The sequence below is a fragment of the Delphinus delphis genome, chromosome 3, assembly GCF_949987515.2.
Source record: "Delphinus delphis chromosome 3, mDelDel1.2, whole genome shotgun sequence".
Classification (NCBI taxonomy): domain Eukaryota; kingdom Metazoa; phylum Chordata; class Mammalia; order Artiodactyla; family Delphinidae; genus Delphinus; species Delphinus delphis.
In genome coordinates, this window is record NC_082685.1 from 18749551 (window position 1) to 18772681 (window position 23131).

Below are 23131 nucleotides of genomic sequence, written 5' to 3' on the forward strand. Positions count from 1 at the left end.
GTGAAAAATGCCATTGTTAATTTGATAGGGATTGCATTGAATCCGTAGATTGCCTTGGGTAGTATAGTCATTTTGACAATATTGATTCTTCCAATCCAAGAACATGGTATATCTTTCCATCTGTTTGTGTCGTCTTCAGTTTCTTTCATCAGTGTCTTACAGTTTTTGGAGTACAGGTCTATTGCCTCCCTAGGTAGGTTTATTCCTAGGTATTTTATTCTTTTTGATGTGATGTTAAATGGGATTGTTTCTTGAATTTCTCTTTCTGATCTTTTGTTGCTAGTGTATAGAAATGCAGCAGATTTCTGTGTATTAATTTTTTAACCTGCAACTTTACCAAATTCATTGATGAACTCTAGTAGTTTTCTGGTAGTGACTTTAGGATTTTCTATGTATAGTGTCATGTCATCTGCAAACAGTGACAGTTTAACTTCTTCGTTTCCAATTTGGATTCCTTTTATTTCTTTTTCTTCTCTGATTGCCATAGCTAGGACTTCCCAAACTATGTTGAATAAAAGTGGTGAAAGTGGACATCCGTGTCTTGCTCCTGATCTTAGAGGAAATGATTTCAGCTTTTCACCGTTGAGTATGATGTTAGCTGCAGGTTTGTTGTATGTGGCCTTTATTATGTTGAGGTATGTTCCCTCTTTGCCCACTTTCTGTAGAGCTTTTGTCATAAATAGGTGTTGAATTTTGTCAAAAGCTTTTTCTGCATCTATTGAGATGATCATATGGTTTTTTTATTCTTCAATTTGTTAATGTCATGTATCACACAGATTGATTTGCAGATATTGGAAAATTCTTGCATTCCTGGGATAAATCCCACTTGATCATGGGGTATGATCCTTTTAACGTGTTGTTGGATTCGGATTGCTAGTATTTTGTTGAGGATTTTTAAAAAATATTTATTTATCTATTTATTTATTTTTGGGCACGTTGGGTCTTAGTTGTGGCACGTGGGATCTTTTGTTGCACTGCACGGGCTCTTCATTGTGGCACGTGGGCCCAGTAGTTGCAGCGTGGGCTCTCTAGTTGTGGCGCACAGGCTCAGTAGTTGTGGTGTGCAGGCTTAGTTGCCCGGTGGCATGTGGGATCTTATTTCCCTGACCAGGGATTGAACCTGTGTCCCTGCATTGGAAGGCGGACTCTTAACCACTGGACCACCAGGGAAGTCCCTTTGTTGAGGATTTTTGCATCTGTGTTCATCAATGATATTGGCCGGTAATTTTTGTTTTTGTGGTATCTTTGTCCGGTTTTGGTATCAGGGTGATGGTGGCCTCATAGAATGAGTTTGGGAGTTTTCCTTCCTCTGCAATTTTCTGGAACTGTTTCAGAAGGATAGGTGTTAGGTCTTCCCTAAATGTTTGATAGAATTCGCCTGTAAAGCCATCAGGTCCTGGGCTTCTGTTTGTTGGGAGTTCTTTAATCACAGTTTCAATTTCAGAGCTTGTGATTGGTCTGTTCATATTTTCTATTTCTTCCTGGTTCAGTCTTGGGAGATTGTACCTTTCTAAGAATTTGTCCATTTCTTCCAGGTTGTCCATTTTATTGGCCTACAGTTGCTTGTAGTAGTCTCCTATGATCCTTTGTATTTCCTTTTTTTCCTAAAGAAAGCCAAATGGCATTTATTTTTTAAATTATTTATTTATTTATTTGGCTGTACCAGGTCTTAGTTGCAGCACGCGGGATCTTCATTGCCACATGCGGGATCTTTGTTGTGGCATGTTGGATCTTTAGTTGTGGCATGAGGGGTCTTTAGTTGTGGCATGTGAACTCTTTTTTTTTAAATTAATTTTTGGCTGCATTTGGTCTTTGTTGCTGTGCACAGGCTTTCTCTAGTTGCGGAGAGTGGGGGCTACTGTTCTTTGTGGTGTGTGGGCTTCTCATTGAGGTGGCTTCTCTTGTGGAGCATGGGCTCTAGGCACGTGGACTTCAGTAGTTGTGGCATTCGGGCTCAGTAGTTGTGGCTTGTGGGCTCTAGAGTGCAGGCTCAGTAATTGTAGTGCACGAGCTTAGTGGCTCTGCGGCATGTGGGATCTTCCCGGACCAGGGATCAAACCCGTGTCTCCTGCATTGGCAGGGGGATTCTTAACCACTACACCACCAGGGAAGCCCTGGCATGTGAACTGTTAGTTGCAGCATGTGGGATCTAGTTCCCTGACCAAGGATCGAACCCAGGCCCCCTGCACTGGGAGCACAGAGTCTTAGCCAGTGGACCACCAGGGAAGTCCCCGTCCTTTGTATTTCTGTGGAGTCAGTTTTAACTTCTCCTTTTTCATTTCTAATTTTATTGATTTGAGTCCTCTCCCTTTTTTTCTTGATGAGTCTGGCTAAAAGGTTTATCAGTTTTGTTTATCTTTTCAAAGAACCAGCTTTTAGTTTCATTGATCTTTGCTATTCTTTTCTTCATCTCTATTTCATTTATTTCTTCTCTGATCTTTATGATTTCTTTCCTTCTACTAACTTTAGGTTATGTTTGTTCTTCTTTCTCTAGTTGCTTCAGGTGTACGTTTAGGTTGTTTATTTGATATTTTTCTTGTTTCTTGAGGTAGGATATAAACTTCCCTCTTAGAACTGCTTTTGCTGTATCTTATGGGTTTTGTTTGTTTGTTTGTTTTTGTTTTATTCTGTTTTGTTTTTTGGCCACGCTGTGCAGGATCTTAGTTCCCCAACCAGGGATTGAACCTGTGACCCCTGCATTGGGAGTGCAGAGTCTTAACCACTGGACCACCTTGCTTTTCCTTTTGTGTGTGTGTATCTATTGTAGTTTTTAGGTTTGCTGTTCCCATGAGGTTTTGATATAGAAGTCTATATATGTACAAGGTTATTTTAAGTTTCTGGTCTCTTTCCCACCTGGAGAAGTTCCTTTAGCATCTGTTACAAAGCTGGTCTGGTGATGCTGAATTCTCTTATGTCTTGCTTGTCTGTAAAGCTTTTGATTTCTCCATCAAATTTGAATGAGAGCCCTGCTGGGTAGAGTATTCTTTTTTTTTTTTTTTTTTTTTTTGCAGTACGCAGGCCTCTCACTGTTGTGGCCTCTTCCGTTGTGGAGCACAGGCTCCGGATACGCAGGCTCAGCAGCCATGGCTCACAGGCCTAGCTGCTCCATGGCACGTGGGATCTTCCTGGACCGGAGCACGAACCCGTGTCCCCTGCATCGGCAGGCAGACTCTCAACCACTGTGCCACCAGGGAAGCCCCCCCTTGTTGCTTTTAATATTTTTTTCTTTGTCTTTAATTTTTGTCAATTTGATTACTATGTGTCTCGGCATGTTCCTTCTTGGGTTTATCCTGCCTGGGGCTCTCTGCACTTCCTGCACTTGGGTGACTGTTTCCTTTCCCATGTTAGGGACGTTTTCAGCTGTTATCTCTTCAAATATTTTCTCAGGTCCTTTCTCTCTATCTTCTCCTTCTGGGACCCCTATAATGTGAATGTTGGTGTGTTTAATGTTGTCCCAGAGGTCTCTTAGGCTGTCTTCATTTCTTTTCATTCTTTTTTCCTTATTCTGTTCTGTGGCAGTGATTTCCACCATTCTGTTTTCCAGGTCACTTATCCATTTTTTGCCTCAGTTATCCTGCTATTGATTCCTTCTAGTCTCTTAGACTGTCTTCATTTCTTTTCATTCTTTTTTCTTTATTCTGTTCTGCGGCAGTGATTTCTACCATTCTGTTTTTCAGGTAACTTATTCATTCTTCTGCCTCAGTTATTCTGCTATTGATTCCTTCTAGTGTATTTTTCATTTCACTTATTATATTGTTCATCTCTGTTTGTTCTTTAGTTCTTCTAGGTCTTTGTTAAACATTTCTTGCATCTTCTTGATCCTTGCCTCCATTCTTTTTCTGAGATCCTGGATCATCTTCACTATAATTATTCTGAATTCTTTTTCTGGAAGGTTACCTGTCTCCACTTCACTTAGTTGTTTTTCTGGGGTTTTATCTTGTTCCTTCATCTGGGACATATTCCTCTGCCATTTCATTTTGTCTAACTTCCTGTGATTATAGTTTCCATTCCACAGGCTGCAGGATTGTAGTTCTTCTTGCTTCTGCTGTCAGCCCTCTGTGGATGAGGCCATCTAAGAGCCTTGTGCAAGCTTTCTGATGGGAGGGACTGGTGGTGGGTGGAGCTGGGTCTTGTCCCTCTGGTGGGCAGGGTTGTACTCAGTAAAACTTTAATCTGCTTGTCTGCTGATGGGTGGGGCTGTGTTGGTTGTTTGGCCTGACACAACCTAGCACTGGAGCCTATAGGCTGTTTGGTCAGGCTGATGGTGGCCTCCAGGAGGGCTCACGCCAATGAGTACTTCCCAGAACTGCTGCTGCCAGTGTCTTTGTTCCTGCAGCGAGCCACAGTCACCCCCTGCCTCTTCAGGAGACTCTCCAATACTAGCAGGTAAGTCTGGCCCAGTCTTTTATGCAGTCACTGCTTTTTCCTCTGGGTCCTGATGCACCTGAGACTTTGTGTGTGCCCTCCAAGAGTGGAGTTTCTGTTTCTCCCAGTCCTTTGGAAGTCCTGCAATCAAATCCCACTGCCCTCCAAAACCAGATTCTCTGGGGACTCCTCTTCCCATTGCTGGACCTCCATGCTGGGAAGCCTGATGTGGGGCTCAGAACTTTCACTCCAGTGGGAGAACTTCTGTGGTATAATTGTTTTCTAGATGTGGGTCAGTCTCCTGGAAGGTATGGGATTTGATTTTATCATGATTGTGCCCCTCGTACCATCTCGTTGTGGCTTCTTCTTTGTCTTGGACGTAGGGTATCTTTTTGGTAGGTTCCAGCGGGTTTTTTTGTCAATGGTTGTTCAGCAGTTAGTTGTGATTATGGTGTTCTTGTAAGAAGGGATGAGCACACCTCCCCAATTTAAAAAAGCCATTCATTTTGTAGGTGGCTGAAAAGCAAGGGATAGCTCTGTGGGTCCTTATACAGAAGCTAGGAGAAGTTCCTCAGCCTATAGGCTATTTTTCCAAACAACTAGATTCCAGGGCCTGAGGTTAGCCTGGTTGCCTCCAGGCAGTAGTCACCACTGCTTTATTAGTGGAAGAAACTAACAAGCTCACCTTTGGACAGCCCCTGGTAGTCCAGACCCCTCATCAAGTACAAGGGATTCTGGAGATTAAAGGCTACCATTGGCTAACTGGAGGCTGCCTTACTAAATACCAGTCTTTACTCCTTGACTCCTTAGAGGTAACCTCAAAACTTGCCATACCCTCAACTCGGCTGCACTGATGCCTGATGAAAGCCCAAAACTAACATATTCCTGCCTCGAAACCCTCAACCAGATTTATGCCTGTAGGCCTGATCTAACAGAGCAGGCCATAGAAAACCCTGAGGAAGAATGGTTTACTGATGGCAGTAGTTTCATTAAAGATGGAGCCAGGAGAGCAGAGTATGCTATTGTGAGCACCCCTAGTGTTACAGAAGCAAAACCTTTGCTACCCAACACTTTGGCCCAGAGAGATGAACTGATAGCCCTAACCTGAACCGTAACTTTAGGGGAAGGAAAAATTGTAAATATATACACAGGCTTCCTTGTTTTACATGCCCATGCAGCTATCTGAAAAAAAAAAAAGGACTTTCAAGTGCAAAAAAATCCCCTGTAAAATATGGGGCTGAGATTTTACATATCATAGAAGCAGTTCAAAACCCAAAAGTAGTACAATTAACCAACAATCCTCACTATTCAGTATGGGCAGGGAAATTGAAAACTGGTTCTCTAGTTTGTTCTCTTGGATCCCACAAGGTATAAAAACTTTCTGGTGGGAGGTTGTCATTTTCTCATAACCCTTCTCTTTTCAGTCATACTAATTTATGCTATATTTCATCTAGTGTTTTGTTGTCTTCCCTACTGTTGTAAATCTGTGACTAAGACTTTTTGGTCCAAAAAGGAGACCTGGGACCAACAGGTCCAGACCTTCCATTCTAAAAATAGAGAAACATGTCAAACTTTAACCCTGAGATTAACAAAAATATACACCCAAGCAGAATGGCTTCATAATTTCGGCAAAGACGATATCACTTCCCCTGTCTAGTCAACAGTTAAGGAAGCCCTCCCAATGTTAACCTGGTTTCTTCCCTTTCTAGGCTATTGTTGTTGTTCTCCTTTTTAGCCCTTGTTTGTTTAATTAACCTTTTGGTTAAGTTTGTATCTTCTAGGCTCCAACAACTTCATGTAAGCCTCATGTCTCAAGGAATTTAAACCATTTCAGCGGAGAGTGGCCCGGGTCCCTACAGGTCCTTGGTACAGTCAGCGAGGGACTTCTATACCTCTGCGGTAGGGTAGGATCTGTGGCTCCTGTCCAGCAGGAAGAAGTTTCAGAAGAAGAGACCTTTAGCCCCTTACCCCTTAAGAATAAGGGTGTAGAGTCTCTCAAGGGTGAATGAGGCAGGCTGGGACCTGGGACCCTTTGCTGCAGTGTTACAATGCTTGCACCTGGACAAACGTCTCCTCCAGCAACAAAATACAACGAAACTATAAGGGACTAAAAATAACTGCCTGTATGTGCAGTTGGGGCAAATTATGGACAACAAGATACAAAAGGCCAAAAACCCAGCTGCCACTTCTGAAGAGCTGGGGCAAAAACAGGGTGTGGGGAGCAAAAGCAGGGTACTGTGCATGCCCCCTGCAAACACCACCACCAAGGGGGTGGGCAGATCACCTAACCCACCCCTTCTGCCTGACCCCTGGACACACCCCGACCATCACACCATATAAGGAACTAGCTTGCCCTGCCTTGGGGAGTGAGCAAGGAAACCTGTTACTTGTTTTCACTCTTCCCAGCTCCAGCAGGGGCCCCAAGTTAGAGCCTTGCCTGACTTTCTTCTCTGGCCTCTTATCAATTTCTGTTGATTAAGGAAAGCCAAAAGCCCTGATCGGTAACAGTGGGAGTGATCTCAGGTGGCTGTGGGGTGGCCGTGGCCTGCGGTGGCTTGAAGTAGGATATCAGTTCCCCAACCATGGATTGAACCTGGGCTGTGATGGTGAAAGTGCTGAATCCTAGCCACTAGACCACTAGGGATTAGTAGCTAGGGGTAGGGCCCTGGCTTTTTATCTGCTCTGGAGAAGAAATCCAGCAAAGAGACGGAAAGTAGCAAAACAAGTAAAGTGTTTATTAAGACAAAAATTACATGTGGATAGACACACAGGCGGGCTCAGAGAAAGAGTCGTACGCTCTTGGGGTAGTTTAAGTCACTTACATGGGGGCAGTTCTTCCGGGTTTCCTCTGGCCAATCTTGCTTTGTCTGGCTCTGAGTCCATATTTGGTCTGGCTCAGGGTCCTCCCCTGTGTGTGCACACAGCTTTTAGCTAAGATGGATTCCAGTGCAAGGGTCTCTGAGAAGTTGACAGGGCATATTATGGTCTGGTGCCCCCTCCCTTCTCTGACCCCTGAGGAACCGTTCTGCACATGTGTAGTCGGGGAGGTCTCCTTGACCTCAAGAATGAGAAATATGTGGTCTCCTTATCTTTTTTCCCCGGCATCTGTCCACAGGGGACAGATTCCAGCTGCTCAGCCTGGGGTCCATCTATCTCCTTCCTCAGGATGAAGAGAGATGTGGCTGGAGCTGGCATTGCCTCCAGCTGGGAGAAGGTAGAGTGGTGGCTTCCTGCACTGATGCCTATGGGCACTTCACTCCCCCTCCCTTTGGGGGTTACTTTCTCTACTCTACTGGATAAAGGCATGCTGAGGACCAGGAGCCATTCCTGCTCTGCGAAATGGGGCAAGTGGGCTGTTTTCAGGAGTAAAAAGGCCAGTGTATGTGGGTGTTGGCTCAGTCACCAGCCCAGGGTGGGGCTGGCCTCCCGGGTGCCAGGAGAGGGAGGGCTGGAGGCAGAGGAGCTGCCAGGTGATGGGGGCTGGGCCAAGCACCTCCTCTCCCTGACCACAGGACGCTTACACCTTCATACCTGTACTAATTGCAGGCTTTTCCCAGTGCTCTGTGGAACCAGGAGGGGTGCAAGCAAGAAAGGGATTCGTCTAACTCAGGCTCTGGGCAAGCACTTGGGGGAGTGCCCTTGCCATTTCCCTGCTTGGGCACTATTCCTAAGAGTCCTGGTTCCCAGCATTGGCTGTAAGGCCTCGGTTGGGGGTTGGGGGGGCTAGTGGGAGAGGCCTCTTGGGTGGGTTCAGACCGGGAGATGCTGGGAATTTATCTTCCTCATCCAGCCCAGGCCGGCAGGATGGAAGCCTGGGAGTGTGGTAGGTTCTGGGCATTCACCTCTGCAGAGGTATTTATGCCAGGAGCATGTGAGGCAGGGCCAGTGGCTGAGAGGGCTTGACTCTGGGGCCTGATTAAATGAGTGGCCTCAGTTTTTCTGCAGACCAGATTCCAACACTGACAGTGGTACTGCTCTCTACTTGCTAATGGACTTTGTTAACAGACTGGGCTGTCTGAGCTTTCTGGAGTAAACTGTCTTGTTTTGTGTTCTTATGTTTTCACGGACATCTTTTATTTGTGGCAGGGATAATGGTTTTTCATTTGGACTATGATACAAAGGGTTTAAATTTTTTTCTAAATGCATATCTAAGTTTAAAAGTAAATTGATTTAAGAAAAATTATTAAACAGTAAAAGTTAAGGAGGTGGTCTGTCAGTGCTGTAAATTTGGGAAGTTCATCTGTGTCCCCTCCCCCTCCACACTCTGGCTTTGGGGAGGAGCAGGAAAGGGGAGGCCTGGGAAGGGGACAGAATTCTGCCCTGACATCTGGTGAATATAGGGCCTCTGTCAGAAATGGGACTGTCCAGGGCCAGGGTGAGGGAGAAGGGTGGTGATTGACTTTGGAAAGTGTGAGGTCTGGAGTGATGAAGAGTGGGAGATGGGGCAAGGGTAAGTAAGCTGGTGGGGGCCACGCACCAAAACTGATGGCTGGAGTTGGGCAGCTATAGGGGTGCAGGCAGTGGAGACTCAGGGTAGTCTTTCCAGATCCCACCACCCTGCCAACTTCCAGGCTGCCTTTCTGTACCTTCTCCCCAGTGCCCCTTCGGAATTCCAGGAGAGAGTCCTCCGTGCCACACATCCACTCAGAGACACACACCCACCACTTGGCTGAGAATGGGTCAGCACCATGCCTGACTGATCTGCCAGGGTTGTATGCTGAGGGAGGGAAGGGACATCCCAAATGAAAGCCGATGCTACCACCAGAAGGGGCTAAAGGTGAGGCAGTCATGGAAAGAGAGAAGCCTAAGGGGGTGACGTCACCCTGGGCCTGCGGAAGTGACATCACAGTGAGGGAAGGCCTACTGTCCCTTGATTCATTAATTCTGGCATGCATGCATGCATTCATTCTGTCCACTGCTGGGAGGGGTGGGTGCACCTATAGGCCCTGCTGACCCAGAACTGGCAGGCCTTTAGCTTGCCCCTCACTGTAGCCTCTGGACTCCCAACTTTTCCCTTTGAAACTGGGGTTGCCTGGCTCTGGGCCAGTTTTCCACTGCTCTTTGTGCCCCTGCAGTTATGAATTCCTTGGGGCCTGCCTGCAACCCAGACTCCCTCTGGGCACTTCCAAGCAGGTGAGTTCTGCCTCTTACCCTGCTAATGGTTCAGCTGCTTGTGCCTGGAGACAGCAACTCTGGCCCCCAGCTAGGAAGGATGGAGCCCAGTGGGCACAGAAAAGTTCTGCTTTCTCGCCAGACCTCAGGCTGTGGGCCCTTCCTCCTCTGTTCTTGCTTCCCACGGAGTGAAAATGCCCTTTTGTGTTGGGATTACATGCCAGCTCTCAGCTCATTTTGCCTTCCTCTAGAGTTGCTGGGATAGCACTTGGAGGTGGCCAGTCCTTCCATCCATCTTCACGGAGCTTCTTAACCTGTGGCCCAAGGATCCAGAATTGGTGCCATCCAAGAGCTGAGAAAAAAAATCATTTTTCACTAACCTCTAACTGAAATTTAGAGGTTATGGAATTTCCTTCAATTATGGATGGAGGCAGCAAAGTCCATCAGAATTAGCAGTGTTTGCGACTGTCAAACAGAAATCACAGGTATTTTCATACTCACTACAGGTGTTGCAGACACTTCAAAATAGCAGTTATATACTCACTACTGCCTCATGTTTCTGGTATTTATTAATCCAGAGGCATTACTTATAATGTCTGTTCTATAATTTAATGAATAAAGAGTCACAGGTATTTCTATATCACAAATTTGTATGTTTTTATATTTTGATATTTGTGTTTCAATGTTAGTAGTCTTTTTGTAATGCAACATACTTTATTTATGCATTTCAAAACATGGTTCTAAGCAGGAGTCCTTCTCCAGATGCTGATGGGTGTCTCTGGCACAGTGAGAGTTTGGCAGCCCTAAAGGCTCACCTCATTCCTCCACTGGTCTTTCCTTAGAGACCTTGTTACCAACCAGGTTTCCTGGACCCCTTAATCAACAGAAATTGGTAAGAGGCCAGGCAAGAAATTCAGGCAAGGCTTTATTGGGACTCAGTGTTGCAGCAGGAGGGAACAAAAACAAGTAACAAGTTCCCTTGCTCGCTCTTTGAGGTAGGGGTGAGCTGGTTCCTTGTATGGGCTGAGGGTGGGGGGGTCTCTTTTTTTTTAAAATATACATTATTTATTTATTTTTGGCTGTGTTGGGTCTTCACTGCTGCGCGGGCTCCCTCCAGTTGTGGCGAGCGGGGGCCACTCTTGGTTGCAGCACGCGGGCTTCTCATTGCAGTGGCCTCTCCCGTGTGCAGCACAGGCTCTAGGTGCACGGGCCTCAGCAGCTGTGGCTCACGGGCTCCAGAGTGCAGGCTTAGCAGCCGTGGTGCACAGGCTCAGCTGCTCCACGGCATGTGGGATCCTCCCGGACCAGGGCTCGAACCCGTGTCCCCTGCATTGGCAGGTGGATTCCCAACCACTGCACCACCAGGGAAGTCCGGGGTGTCTTAGGTGGTCTGCCCACCCGCTTGGTGGTGCTGTGTGCAGGGTGCATGTGCAGCACCCTGCTTTTGCTCCTGGTTCCTCAAAAGTGGCAGTTGGGTTCTTGTTATTAGTTATTCATAATTTGCCCCAGCTGTCCATGCACACGCAGTTATTTATAGTCCCTTATACTTTCTTTGTATTTTGTTGCTTGAGGGGGTTTGTCCAGGTGCAAACACTGCAGCAAAGGGTCCCAGGTCCCAAGTTTTAGGTCCCAGCCTGTCTCATTCCCCCCTGAGGGATTCTACCCCCCTTATTCATAAGGGTTAAAGTGATCTTGGGGTGACAGCAGTGTGTGGTGGCTTGAAGTGAGATCTTAGTTCCCTACCGGAGACTCAAACCTGGGCCACCTGGGTGAAAACCAGGAATCCTAACTGCAAGACCACCAGGGACTAGTGGCTAGAAGCAGAGCCCTGGCTCTTGTCTTCTTTGAAAAACTTATTTTACAAAGTGACTGAGGTTGTAAAATAGGCACGGAGTTCATCAGAAGCACAGTATGTGTGGGAGAGCACACAAAGAAGCAGTTTATTTAGGACAGAAGCAAAGTGGAGCTACACACTCAGAGAAGAGTGTGGGTGTCCTTGCTAATGAGGAGTGCACTTAAAGGGGTGGCTTAATCATTTATGTAGGGGCAGTCTTCTTTGTTCCCTTTGGCCAATCACCTTGCTTGCTGCCCATATCTGAACTGACTCAAGGCTCTCCCCGATGTGCACACGCATCTTTTAGCCAAGATGGATTCCAGTGGGAGGGTCTCTGGGAGGTCGATGAGACATATTATGGGCTAGTGCCCCCTCTCTTTTTGACCCCTGAGGAAACTTTTCTGCGCATGTGCAGTTGGGGAGCATTCTAGGCCTCAAGAATGAAAGATGTGGTCATCTTATTTTTCTACTCCAGCAGAGCTTAGTTCCTCTCTGCTCCTGCTGTTAACTTTTTCTTGATATATCAGGGGGAGCACTAATTGCTCAGCCTGACAAGCTCCAACTGCTCAGCCTGGGGCCCATCTACCTCCTATGTTAAAGGAGCCAAAGGTCTCTTCTTCTGAAATTTCTTCCTGCTGGACAGGGGGCACAGACCCTACCCTAACCTAGAGGTGTAGAAGTCCCTCGCTGACTGTTCCAAGGACCTGTAGGATTTAGGCTGCCCTCTGCTGGAATAGGTTGAATTCCTTGAGCCATCATGAGCCTTACTTGAAATTGTTGGAGCCTAGAAGACACAAACTTAACCACAAGATTAAACAAACAAGGGCCAAAAAAGAGAACAACAATAGCCACTAAAGGGCCTAGGAAGGGAAGGGACCAGATTAACTTTGGGAGGGCTTCCTTAACTGTTGACCAGACAGTAGAGGCAATATCGCCCCTGCCAAAACTGTGAAGCCATTCTGCTTGGGTGTATATTTCCTTAATATTAACTTCTACCTGTCGTGTTGCATTGATCCAGGTGCAGCAGAAGTATTAGTTATTGTACAAACTCCACCTTGTTCTGCCAGAAGATAGTCAAGAGTTAGATGACTGTCAAGAACTACATTAGCCAAAGAAAGAAGAGAGGTTTTATGTCCTGTTAAGGCTTGACCTGTCTGTTCCATCATATAACCAAGCTGTCTGGTGAGATTACTTGGTGTTGTTTCATGATAGGTAAAGCCTCCCCATAGAGCTGCCAGTCCTATGGCCAGCCCTGCCCCTGCTAAGATCATTCCTAGTGCTCTCTGGGTTCAGTGGTGAGCTGGAGTGGTCCTGTTATAGATTTAAAAAATCCCTCATATTCCTATAGTCCCTAGAGTGTACTCTCCTAGGAAGTGGACATTATCAATGCATTTATAGGCCATAGCTTGGTTGGAAAAAGGACAGGGCCTGGCCATAATGCCATAACACATATTGGTTTGGGTGTCTGCAGAGGAAAACAAACCCTTCAGGGATGCAGACCTGGATGTCTGTCTCACAGTTGTTAAAAGCGGACAGTCCTTGAAGGACATAACTGTTGTTAGTACTTGAATAATTAGGGGACAGCAGACCATTATGTTGATAATTAAGCGTATAAAGCTCTATGATATTTTTAACAAGATGGTCATGCGTGATCCTGCTGGTCCCGTCAGAGGGTTGCACTCGACAGCAAAGAATCCCACAGCTGGGTTGAATTGGATTGACCAGGTGGATACGACATTTCCTTTCCACCACTCACATTCCCCTTCTGTGTTGTTTAGGGGTATGGGGCCATAATTTGAAACAGGGCACCAGTGAGTAAGGTTGTAGATACAATTTATCTCTATAGAAGAGGCAGGATACCTGGTGTAACTATATCTTGGGGGGTTCTTGGGACATGTGAAACAAATGCCATTTGTGCAATTTAACATAGCATGCCCCACCCCTCACGTCCAGTTGTATGGAGGAGTCAGGTTAAAGCATTGGAATAGCCCCCTGGAAGGTGCAAGTGTGACCAGCAGAGGTTGTGGGGGTGGTAAGTGTCCCTGATTTAGATGGTTAATTACCATTGGAACCAGCAGGTTCAGGGGAAATGCAAGAGGAGGGCCAGTAGCCAGCTGGGGGTGTTGATGGCACATCCAGCATTCTTTGAAATGCTCTCCTTAGGATATGATTCTGGAAATGTTGGTAAGTGAGTTTTCTTGCCATTATCCCCTAGTTACAGGGACTGGTAAGGTAGACAGAGTCAATAGGAGGAGCATTTCTGTAGTGGACTGTTTCCCTTAAACCCAGGGCAGACAAAGGAGCTGCTTCCCTGGTGGGGGTAGCTGAGCAAAGTGGTAGAAGGCAAGCCAGAGTTACAATAGCAAGGATGGCACATAGGAGTCCAAACCGCCACATCATTTTACTTATCTGTCGATGGTGCCTGTCTTCTGAATAGGTATCTCAGATTTTCCACTGCTCACAGGTGTAGTGTCCTTCTGTTGTGACCTTTGGGGTTTCTGGAGGTAAGCTTTAGTCTGGACAAATGTACCCAACTAGCTATCCCTTGAAGTCTGACAGCAGTGGGCGTGGCTAAAATTACTTTATAGAGGCCCTTCCATTTTAGCCATAGTTGGTCTTCGGGGACGCTTCTTTCCAGGTTTTAAGAAGAACTTGGTCCCCGGGGTTTACTTTTGAAGGAACTGCCCCTTCCACTGTATTTTTAGTGGGAGCTGGCAGTGCCTGTTGGCATAGTCCTCGACTGCTTTCTGAACTTGTCCTAGATTAATAATATATCTCGGGACTTCCCTGGTGGCACAGTGGTTAAGAATCCACCTGCCAGTGCAGGGGACACGGGTTCGAGCTCTGGTCCGGGAAGATCCCACATGCCGCAGAGCAGCTAAGCCTGCGTACCGTAACTACTGAGCCTGCGCTCTAGAGCCCGTGAGCCTTAACTACTGAGCCCACGTGCTGCAACTACTGAAGCCCATGCACCTAGAGCCCGTGCTCTGCAACAAGAGGAGCCACCGCAATGAGAAGCCCACGCACCGCAACGAAGAGTAGCCCCCACTCGCCACAACTAGAGAAAGCCCACGTGCAGCAACGAAGACCCAACGCAGCCAAAAATAAATAAAATAAATAAATATATTAAAATATATATATATCTCAGGGTCTGGTTCACTTTCTTATCTAGCAGAATGTCAGTAGTAAGAAAAGGCCTCCTATAGGTCATTTCAAATGGGCTAAGACTCACACTACTCCTGGGGGCTACATGGACCCTGAGGAGTGCAATCGGAAGCAAGTTGGTCCAGGGTGCATGAGTCTCTTGGCAGAGTTTTGCTAAGGTTTCTTTAAAGTATGGTTCATTTTCTCTACTTTCCCTGAAGATTGGGGGTCCCAAGAAGTGTGTAGTTTATAGTCTATCCCTAGGGCTGTTGTGAGCCCCTGTGTGATTTTGGGTATAAAAGAGGGCCCATTATCACTCTACAGGGACTTTGGAAGTCCAAACTAAAGGATTCTTTCTTTTTTTTTAATTAGTTTTTTCTAGAGATTAAGACTTTAGGGCTTCCCTGGTGGCACAGTGGTTAAGAATCCGCCTGCCAATGCAGGGGATACAGTTTGAGCCCTGGTCTGGGAAGATCCCACATGCCATGGAGCAACTAAGCCTGTGTACCACAACTACTGAGCCTGCACGCTACAACTACTGAAGCCTGTGTGCCTAGAGCCTGTGCTCTGCAACAAGAAGCCACCGCAATGAGAAGCCCACGCACTGCAACCGAGAGTAGCCCCTGCTCGCTGCAACTAGAGAGAGCCCACGCAGCAACAAAGACCCAATGCAGCCAAAAATAAATAAATTTATTAAAAAAAAATTACAATAGCCAGGACATGGAAGCAATGTAAATGTCCATCAACAGATGCATGGATAAAGAAGATGTGGTACACATATACAATGGAATATTAGCCATAAAAAGGAATGAAATTGGGTCATTTGTAGAGACGTGGATGGATCTAGAGACTGTCATACAGAGTGAAGTAAGTCAGAAAGAAAAACAAATATCGTATATTAACACATATGTGGAATCTAGAAAAATGGTACAGATGAACCTATTTGCAAAGCAAAAATAGAGACACAGATGTAGAGAACAATTGTATGAACACCAAGGGGTGAAAGGGAGGGTGGGATGAATTGGGAGATTGGGATTGACATATGTACACTACTATATATAAAATAGATAACTAACGAGAACCTGCTGTATAGCACAGGGAACTCTACTCAATGCTTTGTGGTGACCTAAATGGGAAGGAAATCCAAAAATGAGGGGATATATGTATACATATAGCTGATTCACTTCGCTGTACGGCAGAAACTAACACAACATTGTAAAGCAACTATAACCCAATTTAAAAAATAATAGTTCAATTAAACCTTACAATTATGTAGCATGACAACAAAGAACTATCTGGGAAGTAGTCTTAGTAAATACAGACCTCAAAACAGAATCGGAATTTGATGTCCACTGAAACACAATATTTTTCTCTCTAAAATTACCCTTGTTTTTCCCAAATACAGCCAAATTACAATTTATTTGATTGCAAATTAAATCTGATTTCAATAAACTTGATTACTTATGTAAGTGTAATTGATCATATAGGTTATTTTAAATTAATTGTGCTGGAACTTTTCACAAGGAATCTCAGACTAAACCTTTAAAAGGCCGCTCAGTGCCAGGAAAGCAATGCCAAGCACTTATCACAGATTTTGCCTTACAGATTTGGATGAATTCCTCCCTTTTTGAGGTCTCCCCAAAATACTTTGAGATTCTTGCACCTGTTAGGAGCTGGCCTTTCTTATTTACCTGATAAAGCTGCTGGGAACCTCTGAGTTTCCCATTTCTGGAGGGATCAGGTAGAGGGAAAGATAAATGTTTCAATTCTACTTTGGGGTGTAAATTACCAAACTGCTGTAAATTATAATTAGCTTGAGGGGAAGCATTTCCTTATATCTGGAAAACACAGAATAAAAGCCAGTAATATCTTAGACAAAACTGAAAAATTGTAACCATATTCATCAGTTCACTCAAACCCATTTAGCAGTTTTATAAGGCCATCACATTTACCCAATTTAGTGGTATGATATGAAAGTTATGAGAAACCTGAACTTGTCAAAAAGCTCTTTCTGTGAATCTTCTTGAAGATGAAGCATTTTTGCAAACCATCGGCTTAACTGTCTATGAATGGCAAAAGACTTAAAATTAAGGCACAGGTGAACACCTGATCACAATGCAATTGACAAAGAAACTTGGTCATAACAACTAGAATTATGACTGATAACACTTTATCAGAACATACCAGATTTTTAGGAAGTCCATCTTTGGGATGCTCCAGGGGCCCTTGAAGCAACCCAAAGTTAGCTGGAGGTCAAAAGAACTTTAATTAGAATTTGCTATTTGGAAAGTCTGTCAAAAATATCAAAAAGTTTTAAAACACTTGGTCAGATAGGATCACAGGTCACTTTAATACTCATTTAACCAAAGTGACAATAAAAGATTTCAAAGGACAAACAGGGAACAAATTATTTAAAGGCAAAGAAATTCTCACAGTCTGTTATCAAAAGCAGGGTTCCAAGAAAACTTTGTTCTCTTAAGAGAGAGGGAAACCAAATCCTGTACCAGTCTACTCTTAAAATCCATTTACCTAATTAAATTGAATCCAATCTTAGAAAATCCTGACCACATACAAAATTCTTTTCCCAATGTTCCTTTTCCAGCAAACCTTTTCCAACTTTATGTATCATATATTATTCTGCCCCTCATTTTCTTTTTCATTTAGAAACAACCAGCTCTAGGACAAAATCACTTTTTTTTTCCTTTTAACAAAATGCATTTCCATTCCTCATACCTTCATTTACTGAAAACATGTTTCCCATTTTCCTTGCATACTGAAATGTTTTCCTTATAATTCTTAACCTTAAAGTCTTTCTTTTTTATTTAAATTTATTTAATTTCTTTATTTTTGGCTGCGTTGGGTCTTTGTTGTTGTGCGCGCAGGCTTTCTCTAGTTGTGGTGAGCAGGGGCTACTCTTAGTTGTGGTGCACAGGCTTCTCATTGCGGTGGCTTCTCTTGTTGCGGAGCACGGGCTCTAGGCACATGGCTTCAGTAGTTGTGGCACGTGGGCTCAGTAGTTGTGGCTTGCATGCTCTAGAGCACAGGCTCAGTAGTTGCAGCACACAAGCTTAGTTGCTCCACGGTATGTGGGATCTTCCCAGACCAGGGCTCAAACTGTGTCCCCCTGCATTGGCAGGCGGATTCTTAACCACTGTGCCACCAGGGAAGCCCTAAAGTCTTAATCTCTAGAAAAAACTAAGAAGCAAGTAATTGTAAACTGTTTGTCATACCAGCATTTTCTCATTGGAATATCCCGTAACCTCTAGAAACATGCATCTTCCCAAAGCACTATTTCTTTCCTCAGTGTGGTACAAGACATGTGTCTAATAAACCCAAACATTTAATTTCCCTCTTGGAAGAGAAAAGTAGGTAAATTTAGACCTGTATAGCAATTAATGTTCCAATATTTTATCTTATTTGAAATGGCCTGGATATTCAATGAATTCCTATCATTTAACTTAATTTAGTTTCAAGTTATCAAAATTTGGAGAAACTATTTTAGATGCACATTTCCAAAATATAATTATTTCTATGGAGTTTACCAAAAAGCTCTTATCTCAGTTACATTTACTTAAAAGTTTAATCATATCCGGTTATCTTCCTTGTTGACAAATTTTATAACAGAAACAATATGTACTTATTGACTTTCAGTAACCCTAGGTACAATAAAATATTATACTTAATGTTGATGACTCTAAAGACAGGTCTATATTAATTAAACCTACAAGTTTAAGCTAACTTTAATCCAGATAATAATTCAATACTGAGTATTTCCCAGATCACACGAACCTGAACCTGAAATGTATTCTGGTGAGTTTCTTTTATATTTCTGAGAATTTATATAAGTGCTTATTTCCTTTAAGCCAATTAAATATAGCTCATTTACAGGTTGATTTTTACATAAAGACAGCACCAGAGACCACAGTTTTCCTGCTTGAGTTTAAAAAGGCCTCTTTTTTTTTTCCTCCTCAGTCTTGGGGACTACAGATGGATCAGATAGTTCCTGAGAGCTCAGGCAGAACAGTTACATTTTAAAAGCAGGGGAGAGAAATGCAAGCTCCCTTCTCCCCCTCTCCCTTCTTTAAAGTCCTACTAAGTAATCCAAGGCTGGAGTCTCAGGCAACGTGAGCTGTGTTTGTATTTCAAGGCTTAAGTGCTCGACCCATGCCCACAATGAGGCAGAGACTTGCAGGAGTGGTTGCACAGACAAAACTACATAAGACAAAGATCCTTTTACATTCACTGACTGAGACTCAACATGTACCAATGACAGAAACTTAAAGACACAAACAAGAAACAAAGACATGGTGTTATGGTGAGGTGGCCTCTGGAGGACTTTGTCCAGCCCAACTCCTCTCTCAACTGGCCCTTCTGCCAGCCAGAGTTAGGAACACAAAACAGAAAAGTATGGGGGGGTCATGAAAAAGGTGAGCCAACAGGGAGTCTCCAAGATGGAAGGGATGGGAGTATAGGTATGAGGACCAAGGGAGAGGTAAAGGGAGGAGGGACAGAAAAGACTGAAAAAAAGAGAGGGATTGCCATTTCAACCTGCCCCCTGTGGGTGTCTGTTCAGGCACCAGACTGTGCTTCCAGAAAGGACCAGTGAAGGAGGGAGCACCCTGTCCATTGCCCACCAGGGTGATCAAGCCTGGAAACCAGTCAGTTGTAAGTCGTCTGTGGGACTCCAACCCACAGGTGAGACTCTCACCCACACATACACCAGTATATAGAAATCTGCTGCTTCAGCCTGTTTCCTCCCAACAGGACTTCTCTTGGCAGCAGGAAAATAAAGGTGAGCATATTGCAACGATAAGACTTCTAGCCATTACAGGATATGATTTGAACGTCTATCACTCTCATAAATCTCCCATTCAGGGAGAGCCTGCTGGACCAAGATCTGCATGGTGTGAGGGGAGCCTCTCCCACCTCTGTCACCAGTCAAGGTGAACCATTGCCAGCCAGAGGGAGCAGGTCTCACGAGCTGAGAGGAGTGATGCTGTAGCTGTGCAACATCCACTCTCAGAAGGATAGGCCAGAAGTAGGAGAGGACAGAGAGAGGAGAAGACGGAGAGAGAAGTAGATATCAGGAGAGGAAAGGGACAAAGGGGAGGGGGAAAGCAGTGAGGGTAAAAGGACAAAGGGGAGGGGCAAAACGTTGCTTGAGTGAGGGTCCTGAGGTCCTCAGGGTCCAGGAAGGGAGACTTACCAGGTGTGGTGACAGCTGCATTCAGTGGTCCTGGAGGTGCCCACATCCTCTCCCAGGAGGGAGACAATGTCCCTTTGTGGAGTCTCCACAAAGTCTGTTATTGACCAGGGTTCTTAGACTCCTTAATTAATAGAAACTGATAAGAGGCCAGACAAGAAATCCAGGCAAGGATTTACTGGGACCTGTGTTGCAGCAGGAGGGAGTGAAAACAAGTTAACAGTTTCTGTTGCTTCTGAGGCTGGGGCAAGCTGGTTCCTTATATGGGGTGAGGGTAGGAGCGGGTCCAGGGGTCAGGCCTGAGGGGTGGCTTAGGTGGTCTGCCACCCCCTGGGTGGTGCTGTGTGCAGGGGTCATGTGTGGTACCCTGCTTTTGCTCCTGGCTCCTCAGAAGTGGCAGCTGGGTTTTTGTATCTTGTTATTCATAACTTGCCCCAACTTGCATGCACAGGCAGTTATTTTTAGTCCCTTACAGTTTCTTTGTATTTTGTTGCTGGAGGAGATGTCTGTCCAGATACAGGCACTGCAGCAAAGGATCCCAGGTTTCAGGTCCCAGCCTGTCTCAACGGTATTTCCTTATTCATTCATAACAAATGTTCTGAGCGTCCACCTGTGCCAGATCATGCTTGAGTCACTGGTGACATAGAAGCACTGTGCACGGACATCGACCTAGTCCCTACCCTGCCAGAGTCCCATCTGCAGCCACTGTGCCCAGTGCTGGGAAGGTAAGGTCCATGGGGCTCAGAAAGCTTATAATGTGGGGAATTACCACACAAGGACAGAGGGCCTCCCTGGGAAAGTGAGGTTAGCTGTATGACCCAGGGGAGAAAAGGAGTTGCCTCAGTACAGGATTGATTAGCATAAGCAGTCAGTGCCAGCCTGGGTAGAGCTCAGTGAGAGAGGAGGTCTGGAACCAGCAGGGGCAGAGCAGAGCACTAGCATCTAGCACACCTCGTCAGGGATTTGGGTTTTTACCCTTGGAACTGTGGGATCCATCCAAAGCAGGGAGAGGAGTGGGGGCTGTGGTGGGAGTGAGTCATATTTGCATTCTGAAATGATTGCTTTGGCAGGCATGGAGAAGGAACTGGAGAAAGTAAGAGGAAGCAGGACGACCAGCCAGAGCTGTGGTAGAGAAGAAGGGGGTCCAGGATGTGCCACTGTGACATAAAAATTATTTTGAGCTGAAGGCATTCGAGAATAGTTTTTGTTTTTGTTTTTTTTTCTCCTGGAACTCCCTTATCTGCCTAAAAGCAGAGCCTCCCCAAAGAATTCCAGTGTCCTAAATCCCCTCCCTGGGAGCAACTAGGTAGGGAAAGATTTGTAATAGGGAAGAACAAATCTGACTCTATATTAGATGTTTCTTTTACTTTAACGTTTGAGTGAAGAATGTTGCCTATAGCCTGAAATATACAAGAGAGCCCATTCTCAAGGCTCTGACCTTTAAGGGTATAACACTTTCCCATTCATATAGAGATAAAAAGTTGCAGAACAGAGAATAACATTTGTCTTGCTGGAGCTTTACAGGAACGTTGTGACCTGACCTATGTGGACAGGTACAAGAACAAAGGATTCCTGCACCAAGAAGTTTGCAACAACCAACCACACCCCTCCCTCACCTTGCCTTTAAAAATGCTTTGCTGAAACCCTTTGGGGAGTTCCGGGTTTTTTCGGCAGGAGCCATGTGTTCTCCTTGTGTGGCCCTGCAATAAACCTTTCTCTGCTCTGGACCCCAACGTTTTGGTTTGTTTGGCCTCACTGTGCATCAGGCACACAAACTTGCATTCAGCAACAGATTGACTCTTTTCACCTGATAACCCAAATAGACGTTGTCACAAAACTCCCAGATATTCTCCTAAGGACCCATTTATCCTTCCTAAAAGTCATGTGTTTTCCACATAAGTACCTTTCTCCCCCTCTTCCCTCTCTGCTACCCCATTAAATTGGTATATAAGCCCCAAATTATAACTTTCTAGTACATGAATAAAAACATTTTCTTGCTCATCTGTCTTTTGTTGGTTTAATTCACAGCCCCCAAGTACTGAATCTAAGAGGGTAGAGGAAAAGGTTTTCTGCCCTGACATAGGCAGCTAGGAGAGACATTGTCTGGAATGGGGGACAGGGATTGGAAATGAAAAGTAAATGGGGGGCTTCCCTGGTGGCGCAGTGGTTGAGAGTCTGCCTGCCGATGCAGGGGGCGCGGGTTCGTGCCCCGGTCCGGGAGGATCCCGTGTGCCGCGGAGCGGCTGGGCCCGTGGGCCATGGCTGCTGGGCCTGCGCATCCAGAGCCTGTGCTCCGCAACGGGAGAGGCCACAGTGGTGAGAGGCCCGCATACCGCAAAAAAAAAAATAAATAAATAAATAATAGATGGGTTCAGGACATTCTTAAGAAGATTTTTAATCATTGAGGTCAAGAGCGTGGACTAGAAAGACAGCCTGCCTGGGTTCATAATACTGGCTCCACTTGACACAAGCTGTGTGACCTTGGGCAAGTTACTTTATCCTTTCTGTGCACATTTCATCGACATGTAAACTGGGGATAATAATCAGTCTGGATGGGTTTGATTATGCTGCTGCAAAAACCCCAAGTCTCTATGGCTTAATAAAGGTATATTTTTCAAAGCCTGAGGGTCTGGTAGTTCCTGCCCAGGCTCCAGGAGTAACCACCTGAACACTGAAGGCTTCCCTGGAAAAGGGAAAGAGAGCTTTAGAAGCTCTGGCTTTGGCAAATAAATAAATGCTTTGGCAAATAAATGGCTCTTCTGTCTCAGGTGCTTGGCCAGAGCTAATCACATGGTCTCACCTCAAGGGAGAAGGTGAGTTAACATATATAAAAAATTGAGAATGCTCCCTAGCATAAGAGGAGCACTACAAGAGTGTTATTACTTTTATTTTTGGGGACGTACAATCAACAGGAACTGCTGGTGGTTTGAGGGCATGGCATGGCTACAGCTGACTCCCCTATTTCTGGTCTGCATTGTGGTGACCATCACCGCCATTGGGAACCCTGTGGCAGGCATGGCATGTGGGGAGGTGGTGGTTCAGTACTCTTGGATACAACTGACCAAGACCAAAATCAACTGGTTTAAGCCATTTCATGATCCAGCACTGAGCCTGCAGGGACCCAGAAGCTTACAGGCAAGCTCCTGCTTTCAGGTGGCCCCAGTGGGCATTTCCATGACCATCCCTGACCCAGGGGGCTACAAATGCTCTGTCTGGCCAAGCCTGGGTCATGTGCATACCCCACCCTACCCACAATGGCAGGGGAGAAATGACTCCCCAAAGGAAAATTTCCATCTAGAAAAGGGATGGAAATTGAGCAGGGTAAGGGTGAGATAGGCTGGGACTTGGGAATTGGGACCCTTTACAGCAGTGCTTGCACCTGGACAAATATCTTCTCTAGCAACAAAATACAAACTATAAGGGATTAAAAGAAACTGCATGCTTGCACAATTGGGGCAAATTATGAACAATAA